The 16,221-nt window shown below is 32.0% G+C and overlaps 1 long non-coding RNA gene across 4 annotated transcripts in view; it reads right to left on the reverse strand.

Moving 5' to 3' along the window:
- Positions 1-1,046: 1,046 nt before the first annotated feature.
- Positions 1,047-16,221, reverse strand: part of LOC127735879 (uncharacterized) — a 35,703-nt gene continuing 20,528 nt past the window's right edge. For 3 of the 4 annotated variants that reach the window (XR_007998633.1, XR_007998635.1, XR_007998634.1), the window contains 3 exons: positions 6,549-6,654; positions 3,920-4,034; positions 1,047-1,312 (listed from right to left, as the gene is read on the reverse strand). This is a non-coding gene — a long non-coding RNA (uncharacterized LOC127735879). The other variant, XR_007998632.1, reaches the window with a different exon arrangement.

Genomic DNA, 16,221 nt, shown 5'->3' on the forward strand with positions numbered 1-16,221 from the left:
ATTTTTTTCTATAATGAGTTAATACATCACTTAATATGTTATGATATCCATTTATGAACACGTATAATTTTTCAGGATGTCGATACTAATTTGGCATTACACAAGATAATGCTTTTCTTAGACTGCTTATGACGTTTCTTCACTAAACCTGTCGGAGGTGTATCGATTGATATTTTAGTCTTGAAAAAAAGTTGTTTGTGTTAGTAGACATTGGGTTTTGAACTTGCTCTCAGTAACGGCGAATACTCTTAGATCAATACGTTGTGTGCTTTGTTTTCTATTTGTTTTTTGTTTGGTCTTTTGTACCGATCTGATGAGTCAAGTCCTTTCCAGCATATTTTTAAGTTTGTTCATATATTGTGCTGTTGCAGCACCTCTTCAGTATAGAGAGACTTAATCCATTAAAAGTTTTAATCCCGTTACATGCTTTATGTGCCTGTCTGTTCAGGAGTCCGTATAATTCAGTGGTTGCTGTTTACCATAAAAAAATCATTGTAACCCTGTAACTGGACTTAGTAATTGAATGAGACCACTTATGAAAAAAGTAACAACAATAACCAATGTAACCCATCATTTGATTAATTTTAATTTTAAGTGTCACCATTTATTATCAAAATATAACCTTTTTAACTCTGTAAATGGGATTGGAAAAGAAGAAGATGTACCATGTATATGAAATAAACATTTAACCAAACTCTTATTCTTGTAACCTCTATTATATGTTCAGGTGGTTACAAATTCATATGTGTTATAGTTGAGTTTGGGACACATCTATTGACATTTATGTATCATCACATAAACCGTGTAAGGTTCTAGAGTTATTATTCTGAAACTCCATTTACTGCATTAATTTCGGTCGAGTAAACGTCGAGTTCAAGTTCAGACTGTTAAGTATGCTTCAGACTACAGTCGAGTAATATCAAGTAAATTTCAGACCACTTCAGACAGGTCGAGTAAAAATCAGTACAGTCGAGTACAGATATAGGCCATTTCAGACTTTTACTGGTTTGTAGTGTTATTATGTTAAAAAAATATATAATCCAACAAAACTATACAATATCTTCTTTAATATATATTTTTATATATATTTATAATGTTAAAAGTGTCATACGGTCTGGTACATGGCTTTAATCCCAAAATACCACAATGCTTCCACCAATAACGAATCAGGGTCCAACTGCTTTACTTGCCAATTGCTCCCATAACCGAAGAGCATTCTTTATTGCTATCCGACTTTAAAACTGCTCGTTGGGTACAACCATCCTGAACAATTTTACATTCCGGCCCCACGCTTGTTATTTCAATGCCTATTCTACAATGATATATACATACATATTTCTATTTACAATTTTTACTTTCCATATAGGTATATTATTTGAATAGACGGTGATCATAGGCTATCTATGACTACTAGTTGTATTTAAAAGATAATTATTGGTTTGTTGAGCAGGATCTACCTACTCTTCCAAAGGGTTCGTATTGCTTAGTCTTTAGATTATTATGTAGTGTTTTGAAGACTGTTGCTTGTTTTTTCTTCTTTTTTTTTTTTGCCATGATTTTTTTTGTGTTTTTTAGAATTTCAAATGTGACGTCACTTTGTGCGTTGAGGCTTTGGCTAACTCGGCTGTGTATTTTTATGTGTTGGATTAAGTTGTTTTATGTAATGTATCCGTTTTTATTCTGTAGTTAGTCCCCACTTCGGTTTTATCATGTATATCTATTATATAGTCATTTTATAAAATTTACTATTTGCAAAATTATAAATTATTCTAAATAATAAGGATGTTCTTGTCCCAGGCAGAAAACCCTGGCCGTGTTAGGCGCAACTTTTTGGAAGTTTTGGTCCTCGGTGCTCTTCAGCTTTGTACTTGTTTTGACTTTCAAACTTTAATCATCTGAGCGTCACTGGTTGGTCATTCGTGGACGAGACGCACCTCTGGCGTATTGAATTTTAAGCCTAGTACCTTTTGTTAGCTATTATTTGTGTGTTTCTTTGTCCTATATGTTCTCCCATTTATTTGTATTGTGGTCCTGTCATGTGATGTTGTCGTTTTGGTGTTGTGTTTGACGTTGCCATAAAAGCGGGAGGTGTGGCATTTCTTAAAATGTCCTGTACCAAGTCAGGAAAATGGCCATTATTATATTATAGTTCGTTTCTGTGCGTGTTACATTTTAATGTTGTGTTTTTGTTATGTCGTTGTTCTCCTCTAATATTTGATGCGTTTCCCTCAGTTTTAGTTTGTAACCCGGATTTGTTTTTATCTCTATCGATTTATGAGTTTCGAACAGCGGTATACTACTGTTGCCTTTATTTATTGCTCTATCTACACTTAACAGTTTTGATATTCCCTTTGGTAACTTCCGCATAATTTTTTTATGTATTGCAGATTATCATCAGTGTCTTTAGGAATTTTTAGACAAATGTCACACATAAAACGACCCCAAAATCGTTTAAACACAGCTCAAGACACTGATAAAAATTTATTTGTATTATTGTTATAAAGCATACGGAAGAGATAAAAAAAATCGTAAGATATCGAAAAGACTTCTTCAATAAAGGTATAATAAAGTGAAAAGCAGTCCACCACAATTTATGCAAATAATATTATCCTACATTCTGTTGATACACATATTTCGGCATTGCACAAGATCATGTTTTTCTTTTACTGTTTATGACGTGTTTATACTAAATCCATTTGGTATGTACTGATTGATATTTGAGTCTTAGATACATGATTTTTTTAATTAGTCGTTATTGGCTTTGAACTAGCTATCAGTAACTGCGAGTACTCTTAAATCTATACTAAATGTGTTTTTAGTGTTTTGTTAGTTGTTTTTGTGCTTTGTATCGATCTGATTAGATACGACTTTTTCGATTGATTTTTATAGTTTGTTCTTATGTTGTGTTGTTACACCATTGTCTTAGTATAAGGATTGGGCGCCCTGAAAAATGTTTAACCCCACCACATTATGTATGTGCTTGTCGAAAGCCAGGAACCAGCATGTCAGAGTTTGTCTTTTGTTGTAGTATATCTTATTTGTTTTTCGTTTATTGTTCTATACATGAATCAGGCCGTTTGTTTTATTGTTTGAATTGTATTGCATTTGTCATGCCGGGGCCTTTTATAGCTTGTTATGCGGTATTGGTTTTGCTCATTGTTAAATGTTGTCCGGACGGAGACATATATAGTTGCTATCACTTGGTCTTTGTTTGAGAATTTTCATTGGCAATCATACCATATCTTCTTATTTTTATATTAGTTTTTAATTTCTTTTTATTCGTTTTTGGTCTGGTTTTGAAATTCTAAATGTGTATACATTGGTTTGATTTAGAAGAAACTTAAGGTATAACTGAAGTTTTTATATACATTTTGTGTTTTACATTTATCACAAATCTTATTTGAAGCTATCGTTTATTTTTTGCGGAACGTTAATTTTTGAATGAAATATCATGTATTTTGTATATATTAAAAAAAATTCTGTCATAATCCAGATAATTATCTCAAAACGTTATATATAGTATCAACAGTATCACTATTGCCTCATGTTTATACATAAATAAACCACCCACGTATTTTATTAAACTATTTGAACGAAAATTTGCACAAATCCAGAAACTGCATGTAAGGTTAGAAAACAATTCATTTAGAAATTCAAATAAGACTTGTTGATTGGTTGTTATTTGCTTCACGCCCAGTTGCAAATAGATAATGACAGTTGATGGTGTGTCATTACTGTCGGCAATTAAAAAAAATAACATTTTCTTATCCACGAAATTGAGAGTTTCCAAATTTTAATAGTTAGTTATCCTGTGACCCTTTAAAAAAACAATTGAGTGAAATTAGTTGTAAGTTATGACTTCCGATCAATTTTAATCGCAAGATTTTTGTTAAAACAGTTGATGAGTCTAAAGACTTACGAACAGCATTCAAGCGTTGTTTTAGAACATCTGCACCATACGCACTGCGGAAAAAAACTAATGGTCTCTCCTTTTCGTATGAAGTTACCTTCATAGTAACATCCAAAGGAATTTTCTTGAAAGAAAATAAAACCTCTGTTAAATCAAGATATATTCTATATAACACGAAACAAAATTGATTAGCATGTATTAGGAGGGCATATTTGCCATGTTGCTCAGATCAGAAGTACCTGTTTTTGTATTACCTAACTTTTGGGAACCCGTGCGCCCTCATATACAATTAAAGTTATGTTAACTGAAAATTTAGATTGATTTATTGATTGTTTGTTTACTTTACGAAAGTGGCAAATATTTCATGCATGTTTACCACGAGAAAAATCTAGCAAATATTGTAATAGGTCCTGTATATCGGCTACGTATTTATACATCCCACAAAGCCAAACGGACACCCAACTTTTCCGTATATTGCCTGTCGGAAGAAAACAACACGTTACTTCTATTACCCAGTAACCCTTGTGTTGTGAAAATTTAGAATAGCTTTGGTAATAGATATGTATTTTCCTTTTTCCTGCGTATGTGGCCCAACATTAGTTTGATTTAAATGCTTATTCTATGTTCAAATTCTTATATATCATATTAATCTAGCATGAATTAACCCTAAATCAGATTTATAATCGGACGAACACTCCATTACAGAGGTAGTGTTCTTTTGGCAAATTTACAATACTAGAAACATAATTTATTTTCCATGCTATAAAATTAAACCTCAAAGAAATTAAATTTAATTTCAAACACACACATAAAAAAAAAAATAACAAAGTTTTAATAGAGAAGTTTATTTACATTTTCATTGAGTACCGGTGACATGTTTCATATTACTGGATTCAGTAATTCCTCACATATAAAATAAATAAGATGAGATTGATTTAGTTACACTTGTCTCAGTTAATACTCCACAATACATGCGTATATAAAAAAAAATTAATTACCTGAAACTTGGTTCCCTCTGCACCAAGAATGGCATTCTCTAATTGAAACAATCACAAACACAAAGAAAATGATGTTATATTTCATTATTGAACTAGAAGTATATCTGTGCGCAGGGAAAATTATTTTTCAAATGATTGGTATTTTGATGATACTTATTTAAACTATTTTTCTTAATTTTATAATAAATGATAATCGTTCATATAGTTTTAACATTTGTAAAAAAAACATCCCATCTGTTTCAAAAACATTAAAACGCTATTAAAGTGTCATTATGCCTTGGGAAAGCGAAACTATTATCCAGTTCTTGGCGTAATCTTCATGTGACATGCTGTCATTCTGAAATGCATAGTTATGTTTTTAGCAAAAGGTCGTTTCCGGGAGTAGGCAGTTTTCATTAAAAACCTATGTTATATTAATCTTTTTAGAGGGGTACCAATAAGGGTTAAAGAGGTATGTTTGTTATATAATTTTCTATCATATAATGATCAAGAAAGACAACTGACAATTCTAAACTGAGCCAATGTGTTACACAAAAACTAGTCAATATTAAAAACTAAAGAGGTCGTCTGCTTCGAAATTTTGCAGCTTTAAATTTGGTTAGACGGTTCAATATCGTCCTGCTATTAAACATTCTGATGACTTACCAAGTCTTGGCTCCCTTTAGTGCTATATGTCCCTAACTCTTCTCTTAATTTTTAAGAAACTTAAGTTACAATTTTATTAATTTAGGTCTTTTTAAAAATTGTAATACCGTGTACACAATAACTTTTGAAAATTAAATTTAAAGATTTATAATACATATCAACATCATCACAATTAACCTGATCCGACCACTGCATCCGAAAACTGAATGTTCCATCTTTTAAGATTTGGTCTATTCTTTTTTTTTTTGCTTGAAGAAGACAATTTTGAAACTTGCAGTTAATGAACTTTTGATCTCACTCTGAATAATCTAGTGATAATTGGTTGATCCGGACAGAAAATTACATATAATTATCCTATGATGTTTTATGGCTGTTTTAGTTGACCTCCGACTTCACATAAATACACAACAATTTTAAATGTGTTTATTAAAATGGAATAAAGAATAAATAAATCAATTAAGATAAGAAGATACCAAGAGGTTGATAAAAGTTCATAAGTCGTAATACAGCCATCACCATGAGCAAAAACAGGAAAAAACAGACAATACAAATAGTTGTTACCACAAATTAATACTTTTTTTTTTTTTCATAGTTACAAAGATTTGGTTTGGAAGTTTGGTTGTACCTGTAAAAAAACATATTATCCACGGGATATCTTATCCTGATATGTACGGTGATACGGTTAATAGAGCTCGAAAATTCATAAACAATCCATCTAAACTTATTGATCCTTTCAGTAAACTTATTTTTGAAGGGTATCAATTTAACATTGCATTAAGATCTTTGAACATTGAAATAAACATGTTATGATATCCATTTATGAACACTTATGGTTCTTCAGGTTGTCGATACTTTTACCCTAGAACGAAAAGTTGATATGCACTATTATTTTGTTCAAAGGTCAAAACATAGGGCTGTGCGACATATATTCAACATTTTTATGCCCCGAACTTCTAGGAGTTTAAACTTATACTAAAACTCTGTACTACCCCTACCTTCACTTTGGGCCTTTCTCAGAATTCAATATGAAAACCTGAAGTGGTTCTGTTCTGTACACATGTCTGTCAGTTCATATGCAATACAATACTCAATTCCCATCTCCTGCAAAACAATTATGATATTCTGTACCAATTTTCAATGCACAGCTATAGCGTTGTTGACATTTAGCAACACATTCCTCTAAAACTTTTGCTAAGAGTCTAGAACTTGAAGTGATCCTGGTGTGATCTTTTGCTCTGTTTTAAAGGCCTCAGTGTGGTTTTGTGTTTAATACTAAGAGCAGCAATAACAACCTGTTCCTTCGCTTTGTTTTGTCATTTCTGTGTACATAGGGATTTATTTTATGTCATGAAGTAATACACTATATCAAATCTTTGCTATTTCAGATAACTTGAGTTATCTGTAAACGTTCATAATATTCATTTAGATGTGAACAAATCTTCTTTATATCTGCAATCTGTCCTATTAACATTAACTGCAGAGCATATGTAACTAAAAAATACATGCAATTTTGTGTAAGAATATATATATATCCTGTTAACAGGAAGTTGAAGTATTGCATATGAACTGACAGACATGTGTACAGAACAGAACCACTTCAGGTTTTCATATTGAATTCTGAGAAAGGCCCAAAGTGAAGGTAGGGGTAGTACAGAATTTTAGTATAAGTTTAAACTCCTAGAAGTTCGGGGCATAAAAATGTTGAATATATGTCGCACAGCCCTATGTTTTGACCTTTGAACAAAATAATAGTGCATATCAACTTTTCGTTCTAGGGTAAAAGTATCGACAACCTGAAGAACCATAAGTGTTCATAAATGGATATCATAACATGTTTATTTCAATGTTCAAAGATCTTAATGCAATGTTAAATTGATACCCTTCAAAAATAAGTTTACTGAAAGGATCAATAAGTTTAGATGGATTGTTTATGAATTTTCGAGCTCTATTAACCGTATCACCGTACATATCAGGATAAGATATCCCGTGGATAATATGTTTTTTACAGGTACAACCAAACTTCCAAACCAAATCTTTGTAACTATGAAAAAAAAAGTATTAATTTGTGGTAACAACTATTTGTATTGTCTGTTTTTTCCTGTTTTTGCTCATGGTGATGGCTGTATTACGACTTATGAACTTTTATCAACCTCTTGGTATCTTCTTATCTTAATTGATTTATTTATTCTTTATTCCATTTTAATAAACACATTTAAAATTGTTGTGTATTTATGTGAAGTCGGAGGTCAACTAAAACAGCCATAAAACATCATAGGATAATTATATGTAATTTTCTGTCCGGATCAACCAATTATCACTAGATTATTCAGAGTGAGATCAAAAGTTCATTAACTGCAAGTTTCAAAATTGTCTTCTTCAAGCAAAAAAAAAAGAATAGACCAAATCTTAAAAGATGGAACATTCAGTTTTCGGATGCAGTGGTCGGATCAGGTTAATTGTGATGATGTTGATATGTATTATGAATCTTTAAATCTAATTTTCAAAAGTTATTGTGTACACGGTATTACAATTTTTAAAAAGACCTAAATTAATAAAATTGTAACTTAAGTTTCTTAAAAATTAAGAGAAGAGTTAGGGACATATAGCACTAAAGGGAGCCAAGACTTGGTAAGTCATCAGGATGTTTAATAGCAGGACGATATTGAACCGTCTAACCAAATTTAAAGCTGCAAAATTTCGAAGCAGACGACCTCTTTAGTTTTTAATATTGACTAGTTTTTGTGTAACACATTGGCTCAGTTTAGAATTGTCAGTTGTCTTTCTTGATCATTATATGATAGAAAATTATATAACAAACATACCTCTTTAACCCTTATTGGTACCCCTCTAAAAAGATTAGGTTGTTATTGCTGCTCTTAGTATTAAACACAAAACCACACTGAGGCCTTTAAAACAGAGCAAAAGATCACATCAGGATCACTTCAAGTTCTAGACTCTTAGCAAAAGTTTTAGAGGAATGTGTTGCTAAATGTCAACAACGCTATAGCTGTGCATTGAAAATTGGTACAGAATATCATAATTGTTTTGCAGGAGATGGGAATTGCATATGAACTGACAGACATGTGTACAGAACAGAACCACTTCAGGTTTTCATATTGACGAATTTCTGATTTTTGTACAAGTGCATATGCTGTTATATTCAGTTTTGGTTAAGATAAAGTGTTGCTGCATGAATAAGGGTAATTTTTTGGGAATGATATTGATTCTCTCATAGGGTCTTTGCATCATAGATAAACACATTTATTCTGAAACCAGTTGTTGGCATGATACTTGTTATGCTCTTTTCTTGTAGGATTTATCATGGCATGATACAAAACCCCCAACGACAGGTATTGTGGTTGATTTTCACATGATGAAGAAATAATCTTTCAATCAGTTTAATTGCAGTTTGGAGCTTACATGTCAGTAACTGCTTGTAGTCTTCTGTTAATTTATGTTTATCATTGTCATTTTGCTTAGTTTTCTTCTGTTACCTATTATAACATCTGACTCTTTCTTCTTTCAAACTGAGTGTTACTGTGCGATTTGCTGTGTGTTTGCCCTATATACCACTTTGCCTCATATTCTTATTAAGAAAAAATTCATACACCTAATTAAATGGGCATTTAAAAAGTCGGAATGCGAATACATATGTTCAAACTTTTTTAGTTTCTCTAATTAAACATTTGAGATCCTCATCTTGTTTTATTCAGTAAGAAAAAATCAATTTTGATGAGCAAACCATGTATTTAAATGGTCAACAAATATAGCCACCTGACCACAATTGTCGGGAATGATGTAAGAATAGTAATCATGATAATATGGATTCACTATGGTGACATTTTACAACAAGTGGTTTTTTAGTACTTGTATTGAAATACTTTCAAAAAGTAATTCAAATTCATGTAACGAAAGGAGAAGGTATGACAAGGTCTTTTTGGGGGGATTTATGTTCAAAAATCGAAAAGGTTAATATATGTACCAAATAACATTCTTCAGACATTAATCGGTCTGTTGGACATCAGTATTTAGATTTTTATACTGTTTTACCTCTGTATGTCCGTCTGTAATATGCAAATCCATCACAGTTTTCTGAGGAACTACAAATCAAGAGTTTCCTGAAAATCATCAGTCTTCATATGAACATGCTATACTGAGTAATGCAGTTTAAAATTCACCCTCCTTCAACTTCCTGTTAACAGGATATATATATATTCTAACACAAAATTGCATGTATTTTTTAGTTACATATGCTCTGCAGTTAATGTTAATGGTATAAAACCACTAATTCATAGCCCCATTGCTTTCTATGTTAAATTCTGCAATTTCAAGCATTAATGGCTAATTTGTCTTAAGTTCAAATAAAGTAGCAGTTATTTCATGTCAAAACTATACCTTATCCTGACTTGTGCTGAAAAATTCAACATACCTTTAATTGCATTTTAGAGCGTACTGGTTCCCGGAAGTTTGATAGTACAAAAACAGGTACTTCTGATCTGAACAACAGGGCAAATGTGCCCTCCTATTAAAATTGTATATACTTCTTTATTATTCAAAAGAAACTTTCAACACGGGTTCTACAGTGATCCCAAGTCCCCAAGCTTTCATTTGATACTAAAACTACCCAAATATTCCACCTATTGACAAAGATACAGCTATGCGTAGGAACTATTTTGTTTAAAATATGTACTACTTTCTTGTATGTTCTTTCCGACCGGGCCTTAATTAGTGGTTCTATACCTAATAGGACAGATTGCAGATATAAAGAAGATTTGTTCACATCTAAATGAATATTATGAACGTTTACAGATAACTCAAGTTATCTGAAATAGCAAAGATTTGATATAGTGTATTACTTCATGACATAAAATAAATCCCTATGTACACAGAAATGACAAAACAAAGGGAAGGAACAGGTTGTTATTGCTGCTCTTAGTATTAAACACAAAACCACACTGAGGCCTTTAAAACAGAGCAAAAGATCACATCAGGATCACTTCAAGTTCTAGACTCTTAGCAAAAGTTTTAGAGGAATGTGTTGCTAAATGTCAACAACGCTATAGCTGTGCATTGAAAATTGGTACAGAATATCATAATTGTTTTGCAGGAGATGGGAATTGCATATGAACTGACAGACATGTGTACAGAACAGAACCACTTCAGGTTTTCATATTGACGAATTTCTGATTTTTGTACAAGTGCATATGCTGTTATATTCAGTTTTGGTTAAGATAAAGTGTTGCTGCATGAATAAGGGTAATTTTTTGGGAATAATATTGATTCTCTCATAGGGTCTTTGCATCATAGATAAACACATTTATTCTGAAACCAGTTGTTGGCATGATACTTGTTATGCTCTTTTCTTGTAGGATTTATCATGGCATGATACAAAACCCCCAACGACAGGTATTGTGGTTGATTTTCACATGATGAAGAAATAATCTTTCAATCAGTTTAATTGCAGTTTGGAGCTTACATGTCAGTAACTGCTTGTAGTCTTCTGTTTATCATTGTCATTTTGCTTAGTTTTCTTCTGTTACCTATTATAACATCTGACTCTTTCTTCTTTCAAACTGAGTGTTACTGTGCGATTTGCTGTGTGTTTGCCCTATATACCACTTTGCCTCATATTTTTATTAAGAAAAAATTCATACACCTAATTAATTGGGCATTTAAAAAGTTAGAATGCGAATACATATGTTCAAACTCTTTTAGGTCATTGTTGAAAACGAATGTTGAATGTTGAAAACGAATGTTGAATGTTGAAAACGAATGTTGAATATTGAAAATCGAATGTTGAAAACGAATGTTGAATATTGAAAACGAATGTTGAATATTGAAAATCGAATGTTGAAAACGAATGTTGAATGTTGAAAACGAATATTGAATGTTGAAAACGAATGTTGAAAGTTGAAAATCGAATGTTGAAAACGAATGTTGAATGTTGAAAACGAATGTTGAATGTTGAAAACGAATGTTGAATGTTGAAAAACGAAAGTTGAAAAAAAAAAAAATGAAAAAAAATTGAAAAAAAAGTTTAACAAAAAAAACAATTTTGAATGTTGAATGTTGAAAATGAATGAAACCCCCCCCCCCCCCCCAAAAAAAAATTTGAATGTTGAATGTTGAAATCGAATGTTGAATGTTGAAAATGAATGAACCCCCCCCCCCCCAAAAAAAAAAAAAAAAAAATTTGAATGTTGAATATTGAACCAACTTGACATCCGTCATTATTCAACTCTTTATTCATTTTTCTCTATGGATAATACGAACCTTGTATTAACGTAATACCACCAGTTGCAATGCATGTATATTGTACATATTATGTTATGGTTGACCTATATTTGACCTAATTATTGGACTTGGAAAAAATGATAACAGTGAAATCTGAACAGTGTTATTTTGCACTTTTCCCTTTTCAGATACAAGTTGGCAAAGATATATATCATAAGCATTGGAAGAGGAGTGAAAATGACATTAGAGGAAAATGAAGAAAACAGTGATTAAAATCATCAAATTGAGAGAGAGAAAAAACATTTTGTAACTCTTTCATGCTGTTCATTCATTAGATTATTTTTTATTGTACTTGCGGGGCTTCGGTGGCCGAGTGGTCTAAGTAGTTACTACTGTAATCACTAGCCAGTCAACATTGAGGTTGTGAGTTCGAACCCCGCTCGTGCGGGTGCACTCGACTCCAATCTTAATTGACTAGGATTGTCAGTTTTCCTATCGAAGATCGGTGGTTTTCTCCGGGCACTCCGGCTTCCTCCACCAATAAAAACTGGCCGACACGAAATAGCCCAAAAGCGGTGCTTAAAAGTGGCGTTAAAACACCACAAATCAAAATCAAATTTATTGTACTTGCAATGGAGGTTATTGTAGTAGATAAAAGAAAATTAAACATTTGAGATCCTCATCTCGTTTTATTCCGTAAGAAAAAATCAATTTTGATGAGCAAACCATGTATTTAAATGGTCCACAAATATAGCCACCTGACCACAATTGTCGGGAATAATGTAAGAATAGTAATCATGAAAATATGGATTCACTATGGTGACATTTTACAACAAGTGGTTTTTAGTACTAGTATTGAAATACTTTCACAAAGTAATTCAAATTCATGTAACGAAAGGAGAAGGTATGACAAGGTCTTTTTGGGGGGATTTATGTTCAAAAATCGAAAAGGTTAATATATGTACCAAATAACATTCTTCAGACATTAATCGGTCTGTTGGACATCAGTATTTAGATTTTTATACTGTTTTACCTCTGTATGTCCGTCTGTAATAAGCAAATCCATCACAGTTTTCTGAGGAACTACAAATCAAGAGTTTCCTGAAAATCATCAGTCTTCATATGAACATGCTATACTGAGTAATGCAGTTTAAAATTCACCCTCCTTCAACTTCCTGTTAACAGGATATATATATATTCTAACACAAAATTGCATGTACTTTTTAGTTACATATGCTCTGCAGTTAATGTTAATAGGACAGATTGCAGATATAAAGAAGATTTGTTCACATCTAAATGAATATTATGAACGTTTACAGATAACTCAAGTTATCTGAAATAGCAAAGATTTGATATAGTGTATTACTTCATAACATAAAATAAATCCCTATGTACACAGAAATGACAAAACAAAGCGAAGGAACAGGTTGTTATTGCTGCTCTTAGTATTAAACACAAAACCACACTGAGGCCTTTAAAACAGAGCAAAAGATCACATCAGGATCACTTCAAGTTCTAGACTCTTAGCAAAAGTTTTAGAGGAATGTGTTGCTAAATGTCAACAACGCTATAGCTGTGCATTGAAAATTGGTACAGAATATCATAATTGTTTTGAAGGAGATGGGAATTGCATATGAACTGACAGACATGTGTACAGAACAGAATCACTTCAGGTTTTCATATTGACGAATTTCTGATTTTTGTACAAGTGCATATGCTGTTATATTCAGTTTTGGTTAAGATAAAGTGTTGCTGCATGAATAAGGGTAATTTTTTGGGAATAATATTGATTCTCTCATAGGGTCTTTGCATCATAGATAAACACATTTATTCTGAAACCAGTTGTTGGCATGATACTTGTTATGCTCTTTTCTTGTAGGATTTATCATGGCATGATACAAAACCCCCAACGACAGGTATTGTGGTTGATTTTCACATGATGAAGAAATAATCTTTCAATCAGTTTAATTGCAGTTTGGAGCTTACATGTCAGTAACTGCTTGTAGTCTTCTGTTAATTTATGTTTATCATTGTCATTTTGCTTATTTTTCTTCTGTTACCTATTATAACATCTGACTCTTTCTTCTTTCAAACTGAGTGTTACTGTGCGATTTGCTGTGTGTTTGCCCTATATACCACTTTGCCTCATATTCTTATTAAGAAAAAATTCATACACCTAATTAAATGGGCATTTAAAAAGTCGGAATGCGAATACATATGTTCAAACTTTTTTAGGTCATTGTTGAAAACGAATGTTGAATGTTGAAAACGAATGTTGAATGTTGAAAACGAATGTTGATTGTTGAAAACGAATGTTGAATATTGAAAATCGAATGTTGAAAACGAATGTTGAATGTTGAAAACGAATGTTGAATATTGAAAATCGAATGTTGAAAACGAATGTTGAATGTTGAAAACGAATGTTGAATGTTGAAAACGAATGTTGAAAGTTGAAAATCGAATGTTGAAAACGAATGTTGAATGTTGAAAACGAATGTTGAATGTTGAAAACGAATGTTGAAAGTTGAAAATCGAATGTTGAAAACGAATGTTGAATGTTGAAAACGAATGTTGAATGTTGAAAAACGAAAGTTGAAAAAAAAAATGAAAAAAAATTGAAAAAAAAGTTTAACAAAAAAAAAAATTTTGAATGTTGAATTTTTAAAATGAATGAAACCCCCCCCCCCCAAAAAAAAAAAATTTGAACGTTGAATGTTGAAATCGAATGTTGAATGTTGAAAATGAATGAAACCCCCCCCCCCCCAAAAAAAAAATATTTGAATGTTGCATGTTGAATGTTGAATATTGAACCAACTTGACATCCGTGTCTACGATATACAAGCGTTGTAATTACAACAGTTAAAGACTTTGCTCGTAAATAAGATCCTTCAAATTAGAAAGCATTCTCAAGGCTCTTTGTTGTGCATTTCCAATTGAGTCGATGTCCTTTTTTCTTAGATGGGCTCCACAATCTGCTTGCATACTCTAATTGAGGAAACATTTATGTTTTGAATAACAAACAAAATATTTAGTTATCTATGTACGTAAATAATCTTCGGAAAATTCTAACAAGTTATCGAATTTAATCTTAGAATCTATATCCACTCCCTTATCACTTTCCTTATATTTGAGTATTTTTTCTGAACCGTCGTATGTTGATATCTTGTTTCTGAACCGTCGTATGTTGATATCTTGTTTCTAAACCGTCGTATGTTGATATCTTGTTTCTAAACCGTCGTATGTTGATATCTTGTTTCTCACATTTTTGCTCTTTTTTCGTTGATACTGGTAGCAGTTTGCCATAGTATTTGTGAGGATGGAAGAGTAACATCCATTTATCACTCCATCTAAATATAAAGTTGTTACCTCGTTTTGTACTATGGCTACATCCTTAAGGGATGGATTTTAATGTACGATGTTTATTTTGTCAACGGCTATAAACATACTTAAGAGTCCATCTATCAGGGTAAATCGGTTATAAACAGAACAATCAATATCGGTTCGAGGTCCCTATGGTATAGCGATAGTTGCATTATGCCACTGTGATGACTTGTATTTATGCTTTTGATCATTCAGGAATCTCTTACTCCATTCCATGTTTGGTCACTCATTCCAACTCATATTAAATGCATCACGTTATATTCCAAGTTCTTCCAAGTACTCCAAGAACCCTCTTTCGAAATTTGAACATCGATTTCATAAGCAGTCAAAGCCGGGCTTCAGACTTACTGTGAAACTTCCTACTCTAGAGGCAATGTGAATCAGATTTAGATACTAAAAAATTGCAAAGATTTGTTAGAGTACATACAATCTTAATAGCTTCCCTCTTGCAATAGTATCAAAATATTTGAATTGTCTACCCTTTACACTAGTACTTCCAATCCTAAACCTTTACAGATTGAACAAAATGTCAAACTTTGTTTTATTAAAAAAGATGACCAGCCGGGTTACAAATATCTTTTTTAAAAAGGGATAAATCATACTGTTTAGATAAAAAAAAAAACACTAAAACAAAAAAGTCTCTGAAACTGATATCTTCAAGTCGATGGTTTTTTTTATTGACAACCTTTTTGTTCCTTTGGGAGGACGAGTTTTTTTTAATAAATAATCGGCATTCCTATGGTAACCAACTGTGTTTTTCTTCTTGTCGACTTGTTGCTTTACTCATATGAGACAGATTTCATACAGCAGCTTCTCATGAAAAATGTAGAGAAGCTAATTACCCTTCAACATCATTTTCCGCTATGTAGACGTTGTCCTCGCTCTAAAAATATCAAAGTTTAGTATCTATGTTGAACGACTTTCCCATCGAAATAGAAATAAACGATATCACAGACATAGAAAAGTCTGCTTTTTATCTTGACTTATATCTAGAAACTGACAATGAAGTTCGGTTGAGAACAAAACTTTACGACGAAGGAGATGATTTTAACA

This window comes from Mytilus californianus, unplaced genomic scaffold (genome assembly GCF_021869535.1).
Source record: "Mytilus californianus isolate M0D057914Y unplaced genomic scaffold, xbMytCali1.0.p SCAF_3, whole genome shotgun sequence".
Classification (NCBI taxonomy): Eukaryota; Metazoa; Mollusca; class Bivalvia; order Mytilida; family Mytilidae; genus Mytilus; species Mytilus californianus.